This window comes from Ovis canadensis, chromosome 1 (genome assembly GCF_042477335.2).
Source record: "Ovis canadensis isolate MfBH-ARS-UI-01 breed Bighorn chromosome 1, ARS-UI_OviCan_v2, whole genome shotgun sequence".
In the NCBI taxonomy this organism is placed as follows: domain Eukaryota; kingdom Metazoa; phylum Chordata; class Mammalia; order Artiodactyla; family Bovidae; genus Ovis; species Ovis canadensis.
The window spans coordinates 231,922,399-231,931,791 of NC_091245.1; the positions used below are offsets into that span (position 1 = coordinate 231,922,399).

At 43.9% G+C, this 9,393-nt stretch overlaps 1 pseudogene; it reads left to right on the top strand.

The window, feature by feature from the left end:
* Positions 1–7,221: 7,221 nt before the first annotated feature.
* On the top strand, positions 7,222–9,109 carry LOC138437389 (E3 ubiquitin-protein ligase RNF146-B pseudogene; annotated as a pseudogene).
* The last annotated feature ends 284 nt before the right edge of the window (positions 9,110–9,393 follow it).

A 9,393-nucleotide genomic window follows, 5' to 3' on the forward strand; every position in this document is an offset into this window, starting at 1 on the left:
CCATTGAGTCAATGATGCCATCCAACCATCTCATCCTCTGTTGCCCTCTTCTCCTCCTGCCCTCAGTCTTTCCCAGCATCAGGTGGCCAAAATATTGGAGCTTCAGCATCAGTCCTTTCAATAAATATTCAGGGTTGATTTCCTTTTCTATTGACTGGCTTGATCTTCTTGCTGTCCAAAGGACTCTCAAGAATCTTCTCCAGCACCATAGTTCAAAAGTATCAATTCTTTGGTGCTCAGCTTTCTTTATGGTCCAGCTCTCACATCTGTACATGACTATTGTAAAAATCACAGCTTTGACTAGACAGACCTTTGTCAGCAGAGTATCTCTATCTCTGCTTTGTAATACACTGTCTAGGTTTGCCATAGCTTTACTTTCCAGGAGCAAGTGTCTTTTAGTATCATGGCTAGTGATTTTGGAGCCGAAGAAAATAAAGTCTGACACTGTTTCCATTGTTTCCCTGTCTATTTGCCATGAAGTGATGGGACCGGATGCCATGATCTTAGTTTTTTTGTAAGTTGAGTTTTAAGCCATGTTTTTCACTCTCCTCTTTCAACTTCATCAAGAGGCTTTTTAGTTCATCTTCGCTTTCTGCCATTAGGGTGGTGTCATCTGCATCTGAGGTTATTGATATTTCTCCCCTCAACCTTGATTCCATCTTGTGCGTCATCCAGCCCAGCATTTTGCATGATGTACTCTGGATATAAGTTAATTAAGCAGGATGACAATATACAGCCTTGATGTATTCGTTTCCCAAATTTTACCTGGTGGCTCAGACAGTAAAGAATCTACCTGCAATGCAGGAGACGTGAGTTTGATCCCTGTCAGGAAGATCCCCTGGAGAAGAGAATGGCAACCCACTCCAGTGTTCTTGCCTAATAATTCCATGAACAGAGGAACCTGGAGGGCTACAGTCTGTCTAGCAAAAAAAGACATACAGATAGCTAATAAACACATGAAAAGATGTTCAACATTGTTCATTATTAGAGAAATGCTAATAAAAATACAATGAGGTATCACCTCAAACTGACCAGCATGGCCATCATCAAAAAATTTACAAACAATAAATGCTGAAGAGAGTGTGGAGAAAAGGGAACCCTCTTGCACTGTTGGTGGGAATGTAAATTGATACAGCCACTATGGAGAACAGTATGGAGCTTCCTTTAAAAACTAGGAATAAAACTCCCATCAGTTCAGTCAGTCAGTTCAGTCGCTCAGTCGTGTCCGACTCTTTGCGACCCCATGAATCGCAGCACGCCAGGCCTCCCTGTCCATCACCATCTCACGGAGTTCACTCAGACTCACGTCCATTGGGTCCGTGATGCCATCCAGCCATCTCATCCTCTGTCGTCTCCTTCTCCTCCTGCCCCCAATCCCTCCCAGCATCAGAGTCTTTTCCAGTGAGTCAACTCTTCGCATGAGGTGGCCAAAGTACTGGAGTTTCAGCTTTAGCATCATTCCTTCCAAAGAAATCCCAGGGCTGATCTCCTTCAGAATGGATTGGTTGGATCTCCTTGCAGTCCAAGGGACTCTCAAGACTCTTCTCCAACACCACAGTTCAAAAGTATCAATTCTTTGGCCCTCAGCCTTCTTCACAGTCCAACTCTCACATCCATACATGACCACAGGAAAAACCATAGCCTTGACTAGACGGGCCTTAGTCGGCAAAGTAATGTCTCTGCTTTTGAATATACTGTCTAGGTTGGTCATAACTTTTCTTCCAAGGAGTAAGCGTCTTTTAATTTCATGGCTGCAGTCACCATCTGCAGTGATTTTGGAGCCCAAAAAAATGAAGTCTGACACTGTTTACACTGTTTCCCCATCTATTTCCCATGAAGTGATGGGACCAGATGCCACGATCTTAGTTTTCTGAATGTTGAGCTTTAAGCCAACTTTTTCGCTCTCCTCTTTCACTTTCATCAAGAGGCTTTTTAGTTCCTCTTCACTTTCTGCCATAAGGGTGGTGTCATCTGCGTATCTGAGGTTATTGATATTTCTCCCGGCAATCTTGATTATAGCTTATGTTTCTTCCAGTCCAGCATTTCTCATGATGTACTCTGAATATAAGTTAAATAAGCAGGGTGACAATAACAGAAGCAGAAGATATTAAGAAGAGGTGGCAAGAATACATGGAAGAACTGTACAAAAAAGATCTTCACGACCCAGATAATCATGATGATGTGATCACTAATCTAGAGCCAGACATCTTGGAATGTGAAGTGAAGTGGGCCTTAGAAAGCATCACTATGAACAAAGCTAGTGGAGGTGATGGAATTCCAGTTGAGCTGTTTTAAATCCTGAAAGATGATGCTGTGAAAGTGCTGCACTCAATATGCCAGCAAATTTGGAAAACTTAGCAGTGGCCACAGGACTGGAAAAGGTCAGTTTTCATTCCAATTCCAAAGAAAGGCAATGCAAAAGAATGCTCAAACTACCGCACAATTGCACTCATCTCACATGCTAGTAAAGTAAAGCTCAAAATTCTCCAAGCCAGGCTTCAGCAATACGTGAACTGTGAACTCCCTGATGTTCAAGCTGGTTTTAGAAAAGGCAGAGGAACCAGAGATCAAATTTCCAACATCCACTGGATCATGGAAAAAGCAAGAGAGTTCCAGAAAACTCCCATATGACCCAACAATTCCACCACTGAGCATATACCCTGAGAAAAGCATAACTGAAAAAGGCACATGTACCCCCAGTGTTCATTGCAGCACTATTTACAATAGCTAGAACATGGAAGCAACCTGGATGTCCATCGACAGATGAATGAATAAAGAAGCTGTGGTGCATATACACAACGGAATATTACTCAGCCATTAAAGGAACACCATTTCAGTCAGCCATGCAGTCAGTTCTGTCACCACTGAACAGCCATTTCAGTCAGTTCTAATGTGATGGATAAATCTAGAGCCTATTATACAGAGTGAAGTAAGTCAGAAAGAGAAAAACAAATGTCATATATTAATTCAAAATTAAAAGATGCTTACTCCTTGGAAGGAAAGTTATGATCAACCTAGATCGCATGTTCAAAAGCAGAGACATTACTTTGCCAACAAAGGTCCGTCTAGTCAAGGCTATGGTTTTTTTTGTGGTCATGTATGGATATGAGAGTTGGACTGTGAAGAACGCTGAGCACCAAAGAATTGATGCTTTTGAAGTGTGGTGTTGGAGAAGACTCTTGAGAGTCCCTTGGACTGCAAGGAGATCCAACCAGTCCATTCTGAAGGAGATCAGCCCTGGGATTTCTTTGGAAGGAATTATGCTAAAGCTGAAACTCCAGTACTTGGCCACCTCATGCAAAGAGTTGACTCACTGGAAAAGACTCTGATGCTGGGTGGGATTGGGGGCAGGAGGAGAAGGGGACAACCGAGGGTGAGATGGCTGGATGGCATCACCAACTTGATGGACATGAGTTTGAGTGAACTCCGGAAGTTGGTGATGGACAGGGAGGCCTGGCATGCTGTGATTCATGGGGTCACAAAGAGTCAGACACGACTGAGTGACTGAACTGAACTGAACTGATGGGAACTGAAAAGATGGTACTGATGAATTTTTAGCAGGGCAGCAGTGGAGACAGAGACATACATAGGGAGCAGACTTGTGGACACAGTGGGGGAAGGAGAGGGTGGGACAGATTGAGAGAGTAGCGTGAAGATATACGCATTACCGTATGTAAAATAGATAGCCCGTCAGAATTTGCTGACATGATTCAGGGAGCTCACACCAGTGCTCTGTGACAACCTAGAGGGGTGATGGGATGAGGGGTGAGAGGGAGCTTCAAGAGGGAGGAGACATATGTATACCTATGGCTGATCCATGTTGACGTACGGCAGAAACCAACACAATATTATAAAGTAATTATCCTCCAATTACAAATAAATAATTTTTTAAAAAAAGAAAGGACACCACAACAAGTAGATAGATCTACCACAGTCAAAAATGGCAAAACAATATTTTTGTTTCGTTTTGCTGGGGTTTTTTGGCTGGGCTACACGGCTTGTGGGATCTTAGTTCTCTGACCAGGATTGGAACCCAGGCCCTCAGCAGTAAAAGCACCAAGTCTCAACCACTGAACCACCAGGGAATTCCTCAAAACTCAATATTTTAAATAAGTCAGTGCTCTCCAAGTTAATCAATAAATGCAATGCAGTTTCAAACAAAACCTCAACAACTTTTTTCCCTGGAACTTGTCAATTTCATTCTCAAGATATTAGCAAGTAACAAAAGGAATAGTACAGCTAAAAAAAAATTGAAGAAAGAGGAGGAAGAGAAGGAGACTTCTCAGACTTCTGCACAATGTGACTTACTAAGAAGGCTGGAGAAACTAACATAATGAATGCCAGGTATTTATAAAATACCAAGCCCAGGTAGACAAGTCAACCAAGCAACACATCCACGTGTGTGCCCTTACGTGAAAACTCCATTCATGGCAGAGGTGGTATTACAGTTTAGACCAGTGAATGATGCTGGGACAACTGTCAATTGCTTTGGGGGAAAAAAAATCACTGTTTTATACACACACATACAAAATTATGGATGCTAAAGACCTGATGTGGAAAACAGCATCTTAACACCTGTGCAAGAAAGCAAGAGCCTATTTTTATGACATTGGAGTAAGACAGGAATTTCTTAAGTAAAATATAAAAGTACAAGCCATGAAACAAAAGCTAAATCTGATTAAACTGGAGTATAAAATATACGTAGAATGAAAGTCGGCATACATGAAGTGGAGAAAAGCATGCCATAGGCCGAGGGAAGAAACTTCCAGTATAAACACTTGACTACACCAATGGGTCTCCACCTCCTGCCTCCACTGGGTTTATCAGTGGAGAGCCCAGGGAGTGGAGATAGGCAAGTGCTGTGAGGTCACATAGTCTCCCTGTATCTGTGGATGCCCTGTGACTGACAGTGACTCCCAACCTAAGACCACAGCTCCTGAAAGAGCCCTCTGCACACAGCCTCACTGTCCCCTGCTTCCTCTTCTCTACTGACTTAGGGCCACAAGTGCCCCCCTATTAGTAGCCCTTATGGTTTCCCTAAACCCTGTCCACACCTTATTTACACTCACTTCCAATCGCCCAGTGTAAGTCTGCCATCTGTTCTCTGCTGGGAGAACTGGTACAAATGCAGCTGTTAACATGGTGTAGCCCTATTAGGTAAGTTACCTAACCTGTCTGACTCCAATTACTTCATCTATAAATGGTGCAGCCATGGGAATTAATCAATATGATTTACATAAGCTCCTCCACACAGCTTCCAGCACACAAGCAAACAGTAAATGGTTGCTACTGTTGTCATGAGGGTGGTGGTTATTATTGACATCACTGCTAATATTTCTTTGTTGCTGCCCGGTGATCTGAATAGCACTTAACCACAGGAGGGCAAAAACACCAAAGCTGAACCTGAGGTAGGATTCCTGAAACATAATTTGCATCAGACTTAAAGAATGTTCCAGAGTTTTCCTGAAGTCACCATCATAAAAAATGTGAACACTCCTTACAAGGCAGAATTTCAGAGAGTTTTCTTCTGTCCACTTAGGGTGAATGGGCCAGTTCACCTCTGGCAACAAATGAAAGCTTCGTTATTTGCAAAGTCAGGACCCACCACTCACTCACATTTCCCAGACACACGCAGGTGTGTTGGTTGCAGCAGTCAGCAATGCTCTTCAAGTGTGGGTCTCCTTAAACAGCAGCCAACGCAAACCAGTGGTGGAGGCCAGCCAGCACCCCCTCCCCTGTGTGCACTTCTACTGGCTGCAGGCCTCAAGGGTTAATTCAGCCAACCAGTGACCATGACATTGGTCCTTCCATACCCAATGACACTCATGTCCAGGCAGATTGTCCCCATTTAGATTCAGTTTTATGCACATGTTTGTTACATACCACAAGTTACAACACAGAATAATGGCTTTGATTGTTATGGTGTATGTAACTGCTTGTTTTATACAGTGGGAATTATGGGCACAAGATGTAGTAAACGCTTGGTACCTTGCCGCCGGTAGAGGGAGGGACATTCTAAACTGTAGGGACAGTTGAATGTAGTTGAATGTAGGAGGGACATTCAGATCATGTTTTCTGTAGGATATTTGCTGCTGCGGCTGCTGCTAAGTCGATTCAGTCGTGTCCAACTCTGTGCGACCCTATAGACGGCAGCCCATCAGACTCCCCCATCCCTGAGATTCTCCAGGCAAGAACACTGGAGTGGGTTGCCATTTCCTTCTCCAGTGCATGAAAGTGAAAAGTGAAAGTGAAGTCACTCAGTCGTGTCCGACTCTTAGCGACCCCATGGACTGCAGCCTACCAGGCTCCTCCATCCATGGGATTTTCCAGGCAGGAGTACTGGAGTGGGTGCCATTGCCTTCTCCGGTAAGATATTTATTCTACCCTAATTAGGTTAGAATGGTGTCTAAGATGTGTTGCAGTGGTAGAGCCTTAGACTGTGTGAAGGGTGAGGGAGGGGACCTGCCTGTGGTGATGGACAAGCTCTGTATCTTGTTTGGGATGCTGGTAGTGCGGATCCATACATTTGTCAAAACTCATGGAACTGCACATTTAAGACCTGGGCATTTATCTGTAGGCCTTAACTCAGTTGTAATAAAGGTCATAGAAACAGGTAGAGGAACAGAAAAGTTAAAACACAAGTTCTAAAAGGATACCTGTGAAAGTGTATCCTACTGTACCAATGTCTTCATGTGACAGAATAAAACCTTGGAGTAGTTAGCAAATCAATCTGAACTCCCCAGGAGCTTGATAATAATTGTTGGTGAGAGGAGTTGACACAGAGGCCTGTGAGTGGCCAAAGGGAGTCAGTCAACCACTAGGGATTCGTTGTCAGCGAATTATAGGGTCAACGCTTCAACTGCCTGTGCTCATTAGAGTGGGGTTGACGGGTGACACCCTATCCTTTCTGGGAAAGGCTTCATCCCCTCACGGATCTTTATTTTTCAGGAGTTTGTGCTCTAAATCGCTGTGATTACCCCCACAGGCTACAAAACAATGAGATGGATTCCTAGGTGGCTCATCAAGAAAACTACAGATTACTGACTGACAGCATATCCATCTGAAAGGGCGTCTCGATGGTGTGCTTTGTCCAGAGCCCTGGATGAGAGTGTTGAGAAGCGCTTGCCAAATGTTTAGAAGGCGGACGGCAGCGCGCGCGCGTTCCCGGCCGCTGCAGGCAGCGCGCGCGCGTTCCCGGCCGCTGCAGGCTCGGAGGCCGAAGAGAAAAGACCGCGAGGCGGCTTCTGCTGTGGCCACAGAGCACAGGATGATCCAGCAATGGAGGAGAAAATTCTGCACACTGGCTGATTACTCATGAAGATGAGATTTTATTTTTGTGGCAGGCATCTCTGGGGTCTGTAATAGAAATGATGGCTGGCTGTGGAGAAACTGATCACTCTATAAACATGCTTCCTACGAACAGGAAAGCGAATGAGTCCTGTTCTAATACTGCACCTTCTCTAACTGTCCCTGAATGTGCCATTTGTCTGCAGACATGTGTTCACCCAGTCAGTCTGCCTTGTAAGCATGTTTTCTGCTATCTATGTGTGAAGGGAGCTTCATGGCTTGGAAAGCGATGTGCCCTCTGTCGACAAGAAATTCCCGAAGATTTCCTTGATAAGCCAACGTTGTTGTCACCAGGAGAACTCAGGGCAGCAAGTGGAGGAAACGGCGACTATGCTTGGTATTATGAAGGAAGAAATGGGTGGTGGCAGAATGACGAGGGCACTAGCAGAGAGCTGGAAGATGCTTTTTCCAAAGGTAAAAAGAGCACGGAAATGTTGATTGCCGGGTTTCTGTATGTTGCCGATCTTGAAAATATGGTACAGTATAGGAGAAACGAACATGGACGTCGCAGGAAGATCAAGCGGGATATAATAGATATACCAAAGAAAGGAGTAGCCGGACTTAGGCTGGACTGTGATGCTAATACCGTAAACCTAGCGAGAGAGAGCTCTGCTGACGGAGCGGACAGTGTACCGGCTCAGAGTGGAGCTTCTGTTCAGTCGTCGTCTGTGAGGCCCCTGACGTCAGTAGATGGTCAGCTAACAAGCCCCGCCACGCCATCCCCTGATGCAAGCGCTTCTCTGGAAGGCTCTTTTGCACATTTACAACTTGGTGGAGACAGCATAGCGGAAAGGAGTCATAGAGGGGAAGGAGAAGAAGAGCATGAATCACCATCTTCAGGCAGGGTGCCAGCACCAGACACTTCGATTGAAGAAACCGAATCCGATGCCAGTAATGACAGTGAGGATGTATCTGCGCTTGTTGCACAACACTCCTTGACCCAACAGAGACTTCTGGTTCCTAATCCAAATCAGACAGTATCTGATCGATCAGGAACTGATCGATCAGTGGCAGCGGGTGGAACAGTGAGTGTCAGATCTCGAAGGCCTGATGGAAAGTGCACAGTAATAGAAGTTTAAATAAAAGTTTTCAGATCCATGCTCAAGATAAAAATGGTTATCTGTAAATTTCTGCCCACATAACATTATACTCATCCCTAGTAGTGCATTTTGGGAGTTGGGTTGGGAAGGGGTATGGGAAGGATAGCCCTGTAATTAAAATGTCTAACACATCTCTGTTGAGAAATTTATTTAATATAAAGAACTTGGGTGTTAATAGTTGAGAGCTGTTTAGTAATAATGCAGTTTTCTTGAGGTCTGTTTATTTTATAGTTTTTTAAAATACCTTCAGTTCTTTCGGCCAGCGTGTGTGTATTATCTGTGCATTAATGGTCCTCATCTGACTACTGCATTGGTTCATGTTTTTCTCCATGGATTGACAGAAAACCATTACTAAAATTTGGCACCTATGAGATATCTGGTATCAGTACAAACAGAAAGCTTAAATAATGTGAGAACAAATGTGAATTTGGGGTTTTAAAATAGAAGAATAACAACTACTTAATAGTAAAGTTACTGAAATGGAAATGTAAAGAAAACAGCTTATAACTTATGTTTCAGAATCTTGTCTGTAACACACTTCATGGCGTTCTCATAGGCTTTGCTGTCCAGTCCTTGTAGTTAGAAGTTTCTCTTGATCCACATTTTTTTTGATCACAGACTTTATAATTTAATAAATACTAGAATTTATCAAAAAAAAAAAAGACAAATGTTTAGAAGGCACATACAGGGCTGAGACCACCAGTAAGACAGGCTGCAGGCTCACAAGTTATATCACCTGAACAAGAGTGAGGCCTGGGCCCAAGCCAAAATGTTAAACTAGAATAAATGAGAAAATGAACTGCCATTAGGTCAGAAAGGCCAACTGCCAAATCCAGGGTGTGACTGGGAAACTGGACTTGAGAGACATAAGCCCTATGATTTTCCTTAATCACACTTGCAGTTAGGAGCCAACGGTGGTTCAGTTCAGTTCAGTTCAGTCACTCAG